Source organism: Festucalex cinctus, chromosome 13 (genome assembly GCF_051991245.1).
Source record: "Festucalex cinctus isolate MCC-2025b chromosome 13, RoL_Fcin_1.0, whole genome shotgun sequence".
In the NCBI taxonomy this organism is placed as follows: domain Eukaryota; kingdom Metazoa; phylum Chordata; class Actinopteri; order Syngnathiformes; family Syngnathidae; genus Festucalex; species Festucalex cinctus.
In genome coordinates, this window is record NC_135423.1 from 12,360,577 (window position 1) to 12,378,396 (window position 17,820).

The 17,820-nt window shown below is 39.0% G+C and overlaps 1 protein-coding gene across 7 annotated transcripts in view; it reads left to right on the forward strand.

Annotated features, from left to right (window-relative positions):
• The window catches only part of grik4 (glutamate receptor, ionotropic, kainate 4), a 301,922-nt gene that overhangs the window by 240,834 nt on the left and 43,268 nt on the right, over positions 1-17,820 (forward strand). The gene's annotated exons all lie outside the window — the stretch shown is intronic.

A 17,820-nucleotide genomic window follows, 5' to 3' on the forward strand; every position in this document is an offset into this window, starting at 1 on the left:
ACATAGGACAAATTTGAATTGGTGGTAGTCAGGAGGATATGAAGAAATGGTCACTCACTCACTCACTCACTCACCATGTCATGTTTCACCCAAAATGTCCCATGCTAATGTGTGTTAAAAAATGTTATTCCTGTGTATGTGCACTTGATGGCTTCACAAAAGCAGCTTCTTGAAAATAATTATTCAATTGGCGACTACCTTTTCCTATATATTAGTTGGCCAGTGCACAATACACATAATACCATAACACAGAGGCCCCCTGAGTATAATGCCAATAACTATGCCAGATGTGTCTAGTCATATTTATGGATGGGATTTGCCTCTATGCAGGTGAGATACGAAAATAAAACAGTGCAGTCATTCTGCCGTGGAGCGCAAGCTTTATAGCAGTCGTAAGAGTTTTTGTGATGTTATTGGAACATTCTTGGGAACACTTTGGAACGAGACAACAACCTAAAATCCGAGACAGGCTGGGGAGAATCAGTTTTGGGAAAAGGCATTGCTCAATTCTCTCCCATCCATCAACGCCTTCTTAAAATGCACCGCTGGAGCCCCAGCAGTCGGAGGCAACTGAAATCTGAGGTTGAAAATCAAGAGTGTATGCAAATAATGGATGGAAGGCAAAACTGGGACGTGAGATAGAAATCAGCTCGAGAATAAGTATATGGCCTCAAATAGATGAGGTGGAATGGTATCAAGATGAAGTATCTTGGTACGGTTTATAGAAGTTAATGATAGTGAGGTAACATCAGGGTATACTGTATTTGTTGCAAAAGAAAGGTCATACATAGCGATTATGATGTTGTTGCTTTGACTTTTGACTTGACAGTTTACAATAGCGACCAGGATCGAGCAAAAAAAAAAAAAAAAGGTTGGATAATGATGTGTGCACTGCATTGTTTAGCGCTGTTGTACTGTCAACATAAATTAGCATTAGCAAAAGCAATAACACAACCAGCGGTCAACAAATTACATTTGTTATGAATAGTTCATGCTGAGAATTTATTGCATATTTGGTTTTCAGCAAAATTGTATTTTCTGTTTTTTATTTTGAAAATCTAGTCATCCTACATTAGATGCCAGCATTGTTTGCTTTCTCTTGTGTGTGGAGTTAACGTTTTATAATTATTGCAAACTTTATGCTAGTTTTGTCAGCTTGTCTGTGTTACCATTAAGTGAGCAGACTTACGTGTTTCCCAGGTAATATCTGGTTCTTTATTTTATGTTTAAAATTACTGTCAGACGTTTTTTTTTTTTTGTTTGTAAACACAAAATTCGAAGCTGACGACAGCAGCCCAACCATGAACAAGCGTGAAATCTGTCCACCAATCAAGAGCAGGCGTTCACACAGCCACATTTGCCTATGGACGACTTCTTAAAACAATTTTTTTAAGTCACTTTTTCAGGAAAAGCCAAAAAATGTAACCATTTGCATCATGAGGGGATGATTTAGGCAAAAACATAAATTTGGCACAAAAAAAAATGACTCGGGCAATTATTGTAAGAGGATGGCAATATGGCATTGATAGTAACTTGCCTCCACAGGTTGGTTGGAAGGAAAACGTTGAGTCTCCACCCACAAATGTCCCGAAAAGGCCAAACAAACAAATTCTTTGGACTGCCAAATCGCTGCTTGTTGTCACCGTAGCTAGCGCTCATAACTGAGATTTTTGCTTCCAACTTGAGATGAAGAATACTTTGTCGACAGCTCGTATCTTGAAAAAATCTCACTATAATTCAGTGTACATGCTAGTGCAATAAATGTGAAGTAATATAAAGCATACAATTGTATGTATGTGACTGGGTCGTAATATGGACAGACTACACTTGTGTCGATGCTTATTTGCACACACGCACACACTACAAAAGCCAATCGTCTTAGTTTCCTTTGTCTAACACGTTTGAATAGTTTAGTCATTCTTCCTCATTCAGAGTCTCTTCCACGCTGCTGTTTGGATGGGATAATAAGTGATTACGGATGTCTTCTATTCTTATGTCTACTTACACATGAGCAGCAGAGATTATGATGAATAGCAGCATTTGAAGTGCTCTGGTCGATGCTGAGGGTTTGCTCTCCCTTTAAGACTTAATATCACTTTTCACTTTAAATCCTGATACTTGATGTAAATCTGAGTTTAATCCTGTGTTTTCATGAATTACCTGTCATGTCACTGCCTCGCTTGTCCTTTGCAGCATGTATAGCGGCTGTTGACGCCAATCTAAGAATTGAGGGGTCATTCTGCTTTTGCGCCGCATTTGTTTTTCTTGTGTGAAAAATGTCACTTGCTGCCTGAGTGTGGCTAAAATTTTACCTATTCAGACATCAACTCATCTGCCTTTATTAACCTTGTCTGTGTCCCCGTGCGTCCCCTCTTTATTCTGGCACCAGTCCAGTCTAACATCAGGCGAATGTCATGGTGTCTAATACGATGATTTCAAGCAGAAGTCTGTTTTTTGTTTTGTTTTTTTCATGTGGAAAGGCAAGGCGTTACATGTAGGGAGGGGGGATTGCCAGCATGGGGGGGTGTTGTTTGTTTTTGTTGACGAACACCTCATGCACCACATACTGATGCCTTTGGGCTCTCTGGGCCAAACAAAAACTGGAAGGTGTGAGGGCCTTGGCAGAGATAAGAAATTTGGCTCAATGCCCCCCATCACCTTACCAGCCAAATCCACTCAACCCTTCGCCCCACACACAAATTCGAATACAATACAACATTGTGTTGCAGATCAGCGTGGGTGGGACAAAACAGTGGAACCTCTAAAGTTGAGCACTCCTGAGGTTGTAGTTTGGAATTGGATGTCCTGCAAGAACGTGGCAGATAGGAAAGAGTCATTTAGAAGCAAGCCGGAAAGCAGCTGATAATGGAAATGACCATCTAGAGCAGGGGTGTCAAACTCATGTTAGCTCAGGGATCGCGTGGAGGAAAATATATTACCAAGTGGGCCGCATCGGTAAAATAACGGGATATAACTTAAAAACAATTGCCGTCATTTATACGCAGATTTGTGGACCAGCCCTCAATTACGGAGCTCAACTGGAATGTTGTTCCAAAAAATAACACAAATGCAAATGGAACACGACAACACTTTGCCAGTATACATTCCGGACGTGTGAAATCGGCCTGTTTTGCATGTACATTGTTCCCAGAATGCATTGTGTGGCGCAGTTAATGACGTTATAAGGACGCTAATCCTTGTTATATCTATTTGTGTTACCAGTAATTCTATTTTTATTTAACACGTTTATGTCGGCCTATAATTTGAAAATATAATAGTAATGATAATTAAAGAAACTATAACTTTAAGTTGTGTGTAAAATAATGACAACCAGGACGATTCCCCCGTACAAGTTGCATTCCTTATCTGAGGACTGCTTACAATTTTTATATATTTTGATTGTGGCCGGCTATTTAATTAGTCCGAAATTATTTTTTACTTTACAAAATCAAATCACGGGCTGGATTAAACCCCTTTGCTGGCCTGATCCAGCCCGCGGGCTGTATGTTTGACACCCCTGATCTAGAGAAAACCAACTTTCTGCTAATGACTTGTGTCAGTATGGCGAGACCTGCAAGCCATCACCAAATGAAGGAGACCATCACCCTAAGTGGAATTCAACAATGGCATGTTGAACTCTTTCAACCCCAAAAACATTTAAAAACTTTTTTTTTTTTAAACTTTGTCCTTCACTCCCAAAAATGTATTGATGTTATTTGTTTTGTTTTGTTTTATGCAAGAGCATAATACAGAAGGCTTTGAGGAAAGCTTCTGACATGAAGAGGTCGCTTAAAGCAATGGTAGTTATTACAAAAAACGGCCAGCAGGTGGCAGCAGAGTATAAGAGATCAGCCAGTGTTTTCGCCAGGAATGTGAAATGTGATGGAAACATACTTTTTTTTTCCTGATAAAAGAAGACACTAATTTTTCTTTTGGTAGGTTCTATATTTTCATAGCAATAGAACACAATATTCTCTGGGCCTTGCACGATCAGTCAAAATCCAGTAAAACAGCCAGGAGCAAACGGAGTTGCTTCAGTGAAAATGGCTGGAAATGAATGAGTTAATGACCTGAACACGCTCTTCTGGAGATGTGCATAAAACCTGGCGTCTCTCACTCCTAGATTCATGGAAACACATACACCATCATCGACTTGCCGACTTGGGACTGAATGACTTGGTCTCTTATCTGTGGTGCTAAAGTCATTTGAAAGCCCTGCATTGGACTAGATGGAGTGCATAATACGACACATGCAGCTTGCCTACCGGGCAGACAAGTTGGTGGACGATGCGGACAGTATAAGGTCGTTCTATCTCTCTACAAGCTCTCTCTCAAGCTCCTCAAGGTTGAAGATGATACACAGTAATCGTCTGATAAGCGACGGCGAGTTTGCATCTTGACAGGAGGTAGAGTGGCTGATGCCCTGGAGCTGAACTGGCTCAAGACTGTAGAAATGATTGTGGACTACGGCAACTGCCCTGTGGTTTGCCGTCAGAGTCTTAACATTTCTGGACACACAATCTTCAACCTGAACTCTATCCTGACATTTTTGTTCCTGAAAAGAATTGTTTCAGAAAGCATCCGGGAAAGACCTGTGTTCAGCATTAGAGGTTCCACTGTAATCGATTGTTCAGTGTCAGCTTTAGCCAGAAAAAAAAACAAAACAAAACATTTATTTCATTCACAACCCACACAAAGCTTCAATGATATGTGCACCATTGATGATGTGTTCACATTACGCAAGTGTTTCGATTTGTTCGATCTTGGCAGGCTAAGTAAATGAAGCAGCTGCTTGTAGTGCTGGTGTCCCACTAGGCCAACGATGCTGATGTAAAAAGGCAGCCTGGCATTCTCTCACGCTCTGGCACCTCTATCCACAAGAATCTGTGAATATCAAGTGGAGAAAAAGAGGTGGGAGAGCAAAGCGAGATGCATCCAAAAGGTGACTACTGTATAATCTCAATTGGAGGACAGTTAGACTGAATATACCAAATTTCCTCCCCTTGTACGTCACAGTTGCTCAGGTGAAGACTAATCATGGCTCAAAGAAAGAAGAAAGAAAGAAAAATTGTCGACTTCCCCCTTTAACTAATATCTGTAAACGTTGGTAGTTACAGTTCATCATTTTCTTGAGGGGAATTGGGTCAGCACATGTCTATAATAGCACATATTTATTCTTTGACAGGTTAAATACTATATGACCCAATGCAGCGGAATGGACCCGCATTGTTCCATATTATGTGAATGACTAATGGTATTATTTTGATGGAAGCAGCTGAAATGTCCTTGATTCGTCTGCGATGTCCATTTACAAGGCAGCCTAATGAGTGAGTTTGTTGGTGGCTTGCGTGTGCATGGATGTTTCTTATTCTCCAGATGGCATGAACAGCAGGACGAGGCTGTAAAACGGCATCGTTGCTGATATATAAATGGCTAATATCACTGAAGCGTATACCTCGCCTTTCTAGTAATGTTTGAGATTGTTGGTGGAATAGATGGCCACATCATGTGTTTGGTGGGTTGCATCAGAGGCGCGCCAGGCCGTGGCAAGTGTGCGGCTGCAGACTGATCAATCTGACGTGAGTTGTCAGTTGCCTGTTTTGATGTGTGCGCATCAGCGCTTGTGCATGAACACCACTTTGTGGCTACGCACGCGAGCAACTGCCACCATCTTTGGCAGTGGCGCAAGTACCCTCCAAAACAAACACATCACCGCCTGCCAGAGAACCACAGCACAACAAATCACACAACCTCTGGCCTCCCAAGACTAGCCCTCTTGGTCTGCATAGTCCTCATTGAAAACAGGCTGACTCTTAAAAAGGGGACGCCATAAGATGAGTAATTATTGCAGTGTGAGAAGTGCAGCCTGTCAGTAATACTCTGTTGGTCTTTACACATGTGGATTGCAGGAGGCTGCCTGGTTGTGAAAATCCTTGGCCAGCCCCTGCAGAGAAAACAGTCACTAATTAAATTTTGCAATATAGTCACTTGCTAAGGCCTGTTGGGTAGAAAAGAAAGGAGGCGAGAAATGAGAAAGTAGTCCATTGCATGCTAGCATGGGAGACCCTATAACTACATAGTATTTTGCATTTCTGAGTGAAAATGCAGGATGTTTGGTTTGGCTTTACTTGCAAGTCATCACCATTTTGTTGCGTCTGAGAGACATTTAAATAAAGCTTGAACCATGAAATAGATGAGAAAATGTTGATTCTTTGTAAATAGAGTATTTATTGGTATTTTTGAACAAACAAAAAAAAACATGTTTTTTTTTTAACACCAACTTCCACATATGACTTTTTGATTTGTATCATATTTGATACATCCGGTCACAATGCTTTAAATTTGTACATTCATAATTGTCAAAAATATAATAACAATAATAATAATAAGCAGACATCAAATGTACTGTATTAGTTTTTCCAAAAATCAGAAAGAACATTTTCCACTATTAATAAATATAGGTGTCTCTCCTTTCTCAATTGGGGCGATCTTGCAAGGTCACAAGAAAAGCCATCAGCTGGGTGATACTGCCCTCTAATGGATTATCAGTGCAATGCATGTCGTATCATATACATCAGGGTTTTAATGGGGCAAAAAAAATATTATACTCATGAAATAGAGGTCTCAAAATGTCTTGTATTTAATATGATACGTTTGGCTTTATAACGTCTGAGTAGTCTTGTAGTAATCAAACAAGTTACCACTTGCAGCCTAGGTAAGGACGTTTCTCATCCTAACGAATTTCTTGTTGAAACGAGAAAACGTGATTGCTAGAAGACGAAAGCTTTTCCATTAGGATGAGAAAATTTGTCGTGAGAAACCCATTTCACTTCCCAACCCCCTCCCATGTCACTTTAGAGGCTCCGTAAAGAATGTTTTTTTTGGTGTTTTTTTTTTTTTTTTTTTTTTTTTGGGGGGGGGGGTTGTTCAACTTCAACCTTTAAAAAAAAAAAAAAAAAAAAAAAAAAAAAAAAAAAAAAAAAACAGGTCAACCAACCCAGGAACAGATTCTGTTCGCCCACCTCTAAACTTTGCTTCTTTTGCCTGGTCTGTTTAGAATCAGGACTATATTGAGATGAGCACACAGCACCCACAAATCTTGTCAACATGCCAAGAAAAACAAAATACTGTACATGATTGGTTTTCCATATTTGTCAGTTCTTCTAGTTTCAGTTTGGTGGCAGGTTGCACCGAATCGGACTCTTATGATGTCACTTTATTTAGAAAACGGATGCAGCTTTGTGGAATTGTTTTGTTGCGTCGATTTGGATTTTCTGAGCTTGCGAATGAGCTGCCATTTATCACTTCCATTTTCTGATTCATGCCACATCCATTCATTTTTCTTCATGTTGATTTCTTTTTTTTTTGTCTAAAACTGAGACTCCCTTCAATGGATTTTGTTCTCCATTCTTGAGGTAATAGAAATCCCTCCCAAGGTGAATGAACAAGCTACTCCCAGCGGATTGACTGAAATAGAAAGTGTCCCAATTTACTCTTTTTTTTTTTTTTCTCTCAATTTGCAGCACCATTCAAATTGAATTGCCTACATAAAAAAAGTGATGCCATATTCCTAATTTTTTGGCTTCTGATTCATTTGACTTTAATTTTTTCCGCGTTCTGTTCCGTCAGCACATCTCCATTTGTCTGTTGCCTCCTTCTAACAGTCTTTCTTTATTGATTTTCTTCTTACTAATGGAGTCTCTCAACAATTTACCTCCCCATGTTCTCATTTTCCTTTCATCTGAATGAGGTGATTGTCTCAATGGACTATCAATAAACTGTGAAATCATTCAGTCTTGTCAGTGTCTATCCTGGCCGGAATTATGAGTCCAACAATTCCAGTCAACTTTCTGTTTTTTTTTTCTGTATTAAACTTCATCCTGGTGTCCTTGTGTCCTTTAACTTGAAGTGAGTAAAGCCCCCGTTTACTGTGGCGTCGTAGCACCTCACGCTTGATTGACGCGCGCATACGCTTCCTGCATGGGCACCACTCCAATTTTCATGAGATGATTTCACCCGTGTTATTGACACAAGACTTGCTCCAGTTTAAATGGTGAATTTCTTTCTCTTTTTATGGTGGATTTATTTATTTCCTGTCAGCAATGCTTCTACTTTTATTATGGCAATCTGCTTTTTTTTTCTGTTTGTAAGTCTTTTCAGGGTTTTCTGTCCTATATAGGCTGCCTCTCAGAACACTATTACTGTCGCGGGGCTGCTCCGCCCGCCACCAATGCAGATGCTCTCTGTTCAATCTTTTTTTTTTTCTGCTGCGGCAGTGTGTGGAGGAGGAATAGGAGAGGGTAAGGCGGCAGGACAGGTAGAGCCGGGATGAGAGGTGTGGTGTCGCCCAGCAGGCTGACACATCCCACACTGCAACCATCCTTTTCGCTCACGAAGGACATCATCATTTGGGAGCACATCACACTCTAACTTGGATCTCCATTTTTTATTTTTTATTTTTTTTGCGTGTGCATGTGTGTGCCTTGAGCTCCCAACAGTCACATCTTAACAAGGCCTTAATGATTTAACCTCTCAGGATGAAAGCATGATTTCGATGGCAGTGGCAGTCCATTTAAAGCCTCTCCAGATAGTGTGCTAAAATATACAATATCAGTTATATTATCTGCTCTTCGACATAAATGAACAGGCCTGAAAATTGAGTTCTTTTTGAATCATCTGATTCCTTTTGATGAGAGTCGTACGGAAGAGTCAATGGGGATGGGATTAAACTTTTGTTTTGTTTTTTTCCCCTCGAGTTATAGTGACGGTCATCAATGGAGAAAGGTAATTGTGAACTTTTGGTGCATAAATGTGCACTCAATAAATGGAAGAATCAGTGTAGTGCTAAATTCCATTTTAGATTAGATTCTTATCTTGAACAAAAGAAAGCAAGAATGCAGGCAAGTAAGAGCAAAATCATTACAATGTGGGTCTCTTAGGTTTTTCCATGCAATGCAAGATTAGTCTATTTTTTTTTTTTTTTTTATTGTTCATTCCTTAATTCTAACTGTTCTTTAATGTTGCTTTATTCTTGTTTGTTTGTCATGTAATATAATTTTAAAGTATTACAGTTGCTCTCACTCTGTTGCAAATAAAATGATGGAAACCTTTTTGACTTCATAATTTATTTTTAGTCTTTTCAGGGTTTAATGTAAAATTGCTACTTTTTTAATAACCAAAAAAAAAGGAAAAGACAGTCTTTCAGGACTTCACTTGACAAAAATATGTTTTAATAATTAAAAAAAAACAAACTCCCCACTATATGAAACTTGAGCCCCATTGTTTGCGTCAGTATTAATTGTTAATTGACAGTTCCTTAGACCAGTGGTCGTCAACCGCGGTCCTCAAGTACCCCTATCCAGCCTGTTTTCTATGTCTCCCATAGCAACACAGGTGTTTTAAACGATTAGCTAATCAGCAAGCTTGCCTGAAGCTTGATCACAATCCTCAGGTGTGTTGGCTGTGTTACGTTCTGGGGTTGGATCCCAAAAGTGCATCACATAGCTCCTGACATCACATAGCTTAAGACCAGTTGAAACTAGATGCCGGTTACATCAGTTCAAAACAAACACTTGACCTCACGGTCATGACCCAAACATAACCCTTGCATGACCCAAACGTAACCATGGCATGACCCAGTCATGACAGGCTGAGCCTGTATTCGGTTTTGAGGCCTCATACATAAACTGTATTGTATTTTTTATTTTTATTTTTTAACTGAACCACACAAAGAGGATGGAAACAAAGACATGAGTTAGACAACAATACTATGTAATTGAATGTATTGCGACCAAAGTCTAGTTAGAACTTCTAGCCTGACATGATGGCTTTTGACTTTGTACCTTCGGACAGCATGTGCATGCTCAAACGCAGGGAGTGGGCTCTATGCAGAGATGTAATATCAAACGTCTTTTGATTAGAACACACTGCAGCTGAATCATCTGGCTGATAAATCACTCGTCATCTTTTGACATGTTATTTTCCGGACTTAGTCTGCATCTTGTCACCTGAAGATTTATCGACGGAAAAAAATCCCAGACGGCAAAGAGTGGCGTCATGCGACCGCACCAAACAAAAAGAAAGTGAACAGATCATATGACGACAGCAAATGAGAAGAGAAAGAAGTCAGGCTTAGTCATCAAAGGCGTCTCCTCTGTGCTGAATTTGCATCTTCAATCTGAAATGCAGATGAAATATGGTATGTCAGGAACACACACACACGCTGGAATGTACTTGTTGTGCTTTGTTTGGTCTCTGTGAGACAAACGTCAGTCCCCCGTCCTCTTTTGTTTTCCTCATTGTACACTTTGCAGGCTGCAGATGGGGAATAGATCAAAAGCATAATGTTGAGTTGTTGTTCAGCCTTAAAGGATTTCAAGGCTGGGTGAGACTTGTGGGTGTTTGCGTCATCCAAAAAACAGCATGTGTATATATCCTGTGTTCATTTTTAGCAAAATGCATTTGCTCATGCATATAATATACAAGTATCTTGTAGTTACAAAACGACTAGAACTGCATTTTGATTTTGCGGCCCCTCTATCACTGCGTGAGATCTTCGCTGCTCAGCATGACTCTACTTTCTATTGACACATTTCCATTTGCCAACGCAGATACTATTTCTGCCTCCTGTCAGGGGTTCCAAGTTGCAGTGTTGTGAATGTTACTTCATAAAAGTAATTATTTATTACTCATTTTAAACATTTGTAAACGTTTTTTTGATTTGTAATTTTCAAGTTAATTCTTATTCAACCAGGCAAGTCAACAATTTGTACTTACCGTTGTATCACACATCTCAAGGTCAGTTTTCATTGAGATACCATGGGGCCCAATTATGGAATATAAATTCATAATTATTAACCGATTCTATGTCTCTATCTAAATATAAAGTGAAACTTAAGGACGCTTTAATGTCAGAGATTTGGTGCTGCAGCAGCTTGACTAATTGTATATACAGTATAGTACTATTTAATATGTGTGTTATGGAGTTATTTTTGCTAAAGTAATAATTCAGTTTTGTTGAAGATATGTTTGTTGACGCTATATATAGCATTGGTAGTATATTTGTATTATTAAAATGTTGAGAAAGTTTATTATTCTTAGATGAGGTCCTTGATAATGGGTTTCTACCTCACCGTCATGTATTGTATTTATTTTATTTTTCTGCAATATTTTTTTTTTTTTAAGATTGTGTAAAAAAAATAAAAAAATAAAAAAAATTACTTGCTCAAAAAAGTAACTGAGATAGAAATGGAATTACTTTGTAATAAAAGTAACTCATTACTAAGCAAAGTAACTATTTTCACTCATAGTAGACTTGGCTCAACTTTTGTGCTTGATCACTTGAATATGAAGATTACTTAAACGTGGGATTGATACCATCAGCAGAAGGCTTCTCTCTTCTTCGTTTTCACCAACATTGCCTATAAGATGGTGATATTTGAACAGCTGCCGGTGTCAGGAACTGTTGGATGTGAGGTTATCCATTGTTTGCTTTGGTACTACCGCAAGATGCTGAGAACACGAAGCTCTGGCCTGCCAGTCAGGCTGACGCTTCCATTTTAAGCAAGCCATCCCAGTCACCCTAATACCACTTAATGAGTGTTTGCGAGCAGAACCACCGCATCTCGGAAAATGTCACGTGTGAAGTAGCATCCACAGTTGTCGCCGCAGCTGGAACTAATGGCAAAAAAATATTGCATTCTCTTCAAAGTTAGCACATTCATTCTCGGAGCAATCGTCTTCGCTGTGCGTCAGTGTCAAACGCCCACAACACCACCTGTGAACTCCTCCAGCACCACCTCAGTTCTTTCTCATCCTGCTCTTTTATGAGTCACATAGTGAGAGCTTCTCTCAAACTTCCCGGTCCATGGAGAAAACATGCTACACACTCGCATAACACACACTACTGCAGGGCCTTTTTTTTTTTTTTTTTTTTTTTTGCATTTGACATTCTTGCTGTGTTACCAGCGTGAGGAATCGGAGTGGGTGTACTCTCTGTTCAGTTTTTGTCGGGCTTCTGCTTGTTCTAATGTTGTCCACACTGCCAAAAAAAAACATTTTGGAATTCCCCAGAGATGTAGGCTATGTAAATATGTTTTGCTTCATACCAGTGTAATGTAAGCATGTCTTCGTTATTGCATTAACGCAATAATGAAGTCTAAAGTGTTCTGAAACGACGTTACCTCCATGAAATGCTTGTAGCTGGTTAAACAAATTCAAGAGGATTATCAAATATAAACACTACAGCAGAAATTGACCATAAATTTCAAACCATACCTTAGATTAAAACGCCATCTGTCGTCATAGTGTTCGATCTAATCATGTGGAAACTGTGTGCTAATGAGAACTTTTTTCATCATAGAAGTTGTGAAAATGTGAATCCCAGCCACAAATACAACAAAAACACAAGTGAAAAACAGGGTCAGGCAAAATGATCTGACACGTTTGTAGGTTTAATAAACGACAAATAAAGTAAAAAAACAAAAGTGTTTTTATTTTGGAAAAGTATATTCTTTTTCATTAGGTTTTGAAAATGGAATCAGTCAAATGGGATCCATTATTGTCTACACACTGTCGAAGGCGTTCACGAAAGTTTCAATGCAGATCCAGTAGATCTGAAGCTGGTAACCCATAACAAGATGGTGTTACGAGCTGGTACGGGATCATGTCTACCAAGTTTGAAGTGCAAACGGAACGCTCATTGTGTCGCAGTTGCAGATTCGTTTGTTTTGATAAACGTTTCCACAATGAAAGCCTGATGTTCACCAGGCCAATTCATGGCGTCAACTGAAAAAGAAACAAACAATAATGGCAGGAATAAAACAACAAAAGCATTATATAAAAAAAAAAATGGCATTATACGTACTTTTCGGGGAAAAAAACAAAAAAAAAACACTTATTTTTCTTTACTTTATTTGTCTTTTATTAAACCTACAAATGTGTCAGATCATTTCGCCTGACCCTGTAGAAACCGCAAAATAGAATTGATGTCATAATGTCATAATTGATGTCTTGGTTTTGACCGTCATTGCATTATGGTGGATGACAAAAAATATTTAGTCATTCAAACCCATTTGTAGAATCTGAAATAGTCATTGTTTTGGTATTTTTTGAAGAACCATATTTAAGTTAAACAATACTTTCAAAATACGAAGTCTTGCTGTTTTGTTTTGGAGAACATATTCAGAGACACCAAATTATACAACTTGACTTGCTGTAAAAAAAATTTATGAGAGGGGTTGTATTATATAAATGTGTATGTTATTATCAGCTGATTTTTCAGTAAATTATAATAATTATGGGGTGAACCTTTTAGATGCTCAGTTTTTTTTTTTAAGTTCAAAACAAAGTTATGACCAAATTCCATCTTAGGTGACATATAAATTCCTTTTTTTTTTCCCCACTGTGGAAGAAACTTTCTCCACACCTGCACACATGCACACCCCAACTAGGAACACAGAAACCCATTTTGAGTGAGACCCATTTGTAGCGCCGTGTCACCTGAGTGCTTTAGTGTGGCTGTAAGCGGCCTGTATGACATTCTACTTTATAACACTTCCTATTGCCGCCCGCCTTCATGATGAATGCGTCTGTCAGCCATTGCCTGTTGAATTTGCTGTTTTTTGACAGCAGAATCAGCCAATGCTGATGCCTGAGTGAGCTGCCACCTTAATCTCCAGCTCCTGCGCTAATTCCGCATTATAGAAGGAAGCGGAGATATTCCATGTTAGGGTGTCTCATCCCACTTGTTGTCATCATTCGCCTGCGCTTCCTTTTCATTTCACACTTGCATAAACTCTCTGTTAGTCTGTCTGTCTTTCCTGTCTGCCAGTTAACACTTCTCTCAGCTCCAGGTTGTGTCTCCCAAACCAGCTGCTGCTCATACTTCCTTCATTGATTTTTCCCTCCATTCGTGCAGGCATATTTCTCCCCAAGTCTTTTTTCTCCTGTAATATTAGCCTCTTTTCTGATAACCAATCACTCATCTTGCCTCCGTGTTTCTCTGCAACATTCATAATGTGCATTGCACAAGCTGTCGGCACTCTAAACTGTACTTTTGCACCATTGCTTTTTATTGTAATTGCAGTGTGAATACCAAATTAAGAACAGTGCGCATGTGAAAATTTGAGCAACTTGAGTTATTTTAGACTCACACAGTCTGCTCTGTGCTGGGTTATTTCTCTCAAATTAAATGATGTTGGTTGAGCTTTTTAAGCAGTGGTTATAGGGTTTTGTTTTGTTTTGTTTTTTTCCGCAACAAATTACCTCTGAAGTTGTGTCCAGAGTGTTCAACATTTCTGGGATGGCGTCACATGTAGTTAGCGCATCTGCCTCACAGCCAAAGGGGATATCGTCAAAAGGAACTCCTCCCACATTCTAAAAAGACACAAGTCAGGAAGTAAGTAATTAAAGAAAATAAGAAAAAAAAATAAAAAATAAGGAGGTATACCGTCTTATTTTATTGTTTTAAAGGAAAGTAGAAATTTTAAGAAAAAATACAGTAAAATAAGAAAATTATTACCTCTAATAAGTAAAATTATCTGCCAACAGAACAATAAAATTTTACTTAAATTTACCTGTAAGATTTTGGGGGGGGAAAAAGAAAAGAAAAAAGAAAAAGAAACTAATATTAGGCCTTTATCAACCACAACGGTCATGAAAATAGTATTTTTTATACTAAAATCAAGTAATATTGACTTTTTCCAAGCTGTAATATGAAAACCTATTTTCTTAAAATACATATTATTCATTTATATTTGGCCAACTGGCCTGAGTGTCAAGCAGGAAGGTCACGGGTCCCATTTTTATTATATTGGTATGATTTGGTGTTTGTCTTCATCGGCCAATCCACTACTCAGTTTGAGTCACCCATCCGTGCTGAGCCCTGGAAAATACATTGTTTGTTCATTTTTTATTTCAAATTTGAAATGAAAGCTTTATTTTTTGCCACCACATTATTTATTGTCACCACAAAGTAATGTATTCACCGGTAGCGGTGGATTGGCCTTTTTCACAGCAATTGCTGTCAATCATGTCACATCAGGAGTTACTTTATGTATCATAAATGCATCTGGCAGCGCCTCAAGCCTATCACTCACTAAGTGTGAAAGTTGTGAAAGTAAGAGCTGTGAAGTTTTACAAAGAGTATATGACAACATTTTTCCGTGGCATGTATTTGCTCCCGAGCGTGTGTTCCTGCTTACCAAAGCTGACGAGCACATTTTTCCTTCCTGCGAGTCGCACTGACTCACCGACGGCACCGCTCCGCTTCCTGCGACCGGCCCAGAGAGAGTTGACGGCGGGGCCACCTAAGGGCCGTTTCCTTCTCTTGTATCGTAAACGCCTCGCCTTCTCTTCCTGCTCGCAGCTCCTTCATCTTTCTCCTGTTCCTATAAAAGTCACCGTGACACCCCTCACCATTCTCCTTGCAGTCACACCTCCACGCTTAGACCTCTGTAGACGGCCACTGAGATCAGCCAAGCTAGCTTTGCATGATCGGCTGCTTGAACGCCACGTTTGCGTGTCCCTTTCTTCTTCGTTTCTCACCAAATCACTGTTTGAAGGTGAAAGTTGGGCAGCTTGTTGATTTGTGTTAGCAAGGTATATGGACTTCTCCAGCTAGTCCACCCAATGAAAAGGAATACAGGTTAATTTCAGTCAAAGAACCTACTGGATGTTACAATTAAGTAAACTGTGGTGTCCAAGTAATTTTGTCCAGCATGTTTCAAGTCCCATTGAGAAATGATGGCCAGTGTGCAGATGTGGTGCCTCTGTTAGCACTAGCACTAGCACTCTGTTACTGCAGAGGTTTTTACTTCCTGTCGTTTTGTCCTAGGCTATTCTGTTGGTTTGATAGCTTTTTGTGAACAAACTATGGATCTTCTGATACTGGTGTTGTGCTCTTGAATCTATCTTTTAGAGTTTTTTTTTTCTTTTTTTTGTGTAGATCTAATACGCTATGTTAGCTTTTCACAGTAGCTGGCTAGCTAGTAGTAACCAAAACAAAAAGTTCTGTGTGTGATAGGTTTTAAGAGTTAATGCCACAATGCCTGTTCTTAAAGCGCTTTATAAATAAAGTTGAGTTGAGTTGAGTTAAGTTCGGACTGTATAAAGCCCTTTTCACACTATGCTTGGATTTTGCGTTGTTCACTTGTGAGGCAAAGTGCAAGACAACACGTTATGTCCATGTTTGGCATTGGTTGACCTCGCTACACTACCAAACAGGTGTAATGCCTGTTCTCACTAATTTGGATGTAAAGTAGTTAAATAAATGCTTGTAAGGAGGTTATAGGAGAGGTTATATCATTGAAGCATGTGTAGCTATGCTTGATTTCATTTTAAGCTAACTACTTTTGTTAAAAATAATAATCTGGGACATATATTAACAGAAGATCTGTCTGATGATGATGACATGTATAGGCAATGTAGGACATTATACGCACAAGCAAACACTCTGGCACGCAGGTTTGGTTTCTGTACGGACGAGGTGAAGATCGAATTGTTTAAATCATACTGTACACCGCTGTACACAGCTCACCTCTGGTCAAACTACAAGAAAGGAAGTTTGCAAAGTCTGCAGGTGGCCTACATTGATGCTTTGCGGGTGCTCCTTAGGAGACCAAGATGGACTAGAGCAAGTGAGCTGTTTGTTACAGCTAGAATAAACGGATTACAAGCTACTTTGCGAAAGCTTGTATACAGTTTTATTTGTCGCTTGAATAGGACTATGAATGAAGTTGTGCTGTCTTTGACTGATATTAAGTGTAGTGCTGTACGGTATCAGTCTAGGATGTGGAAACATTGGTATGACTGCCTGATGACTATAACCGTCCCCCTGTTTTTATTGTTTTTTATTGTTTTTTATTGTTTTTATTGTTTTTTGATGGTGTATATTTTGTTATTCGTTTGTATTGGACTTAGAGTCTGGAATAAAGTTGAATTGAATTGAATTGAATAACCTCTACCGCTTTCAACCAAGGTCATGTGGTAATCCAAAATTTTAAGTTGAGCCAGCTGAGCTTGTTTGTTGAATTAGTTGTATTGATCCTATTTTTCTGGATATAATGTATTTAAAAATGACTTGGGCAACTATGCTAAAGGGCATATGTTGTTGTGCTCAATAGACCAAAGTTTAATATTTTCAGAAACTTTCTTTTCCCTTTTTGCATGAAGACTCGGCGATATGATTGAACCTCCTTCCTATTGTAGAAACTGATCAACATGAATGTAGTGAAATCTCTTGAGTATCGCCTCTTTCAAAGTTGACCACGCTCAGTCTGCTCTGTTTATTGTAGTTTATTGTATTCTCCTCTCCAGTCTGACTCAAACAAACAAACAATTCCCAAAGCACGATTTCCAGGAGCTCATTTCAATTCCACCGAGTGATGCGATGAATCCGACAATGCATCAAGGCTGAATTAGAAGCAATCATTTGCTCTTCCTATACAACATTCATAACGGTGGCGCGGCTGATACTGTGATAAATGGCATAATATCAAAGTATTTCTTAACCAGAAATGTTCTTGATGTGTTGGATCACTGACTTTGAACGTAGATGATTAGAAAAGTTCCTGTGAATTGGCACCATAATGTATTTCAATGAGAAGCACATTTTGTCACCAAGCACTCTATGAATATTTAATGAAAGTTTGTCCTTTTTCTAGTTTGTGTGCTCTTTGGTCACATTCTGCTGTGCTGGTGGCTTCCTTGAATATCACACAAGTATTAAAATAGCACTCAAATAAAAAAGTAATAAAAGTTTGTTTTGCATCTTATCTGATGTTATTGATGTGTGGTGCATAAGTAGAACATTTGACGAGA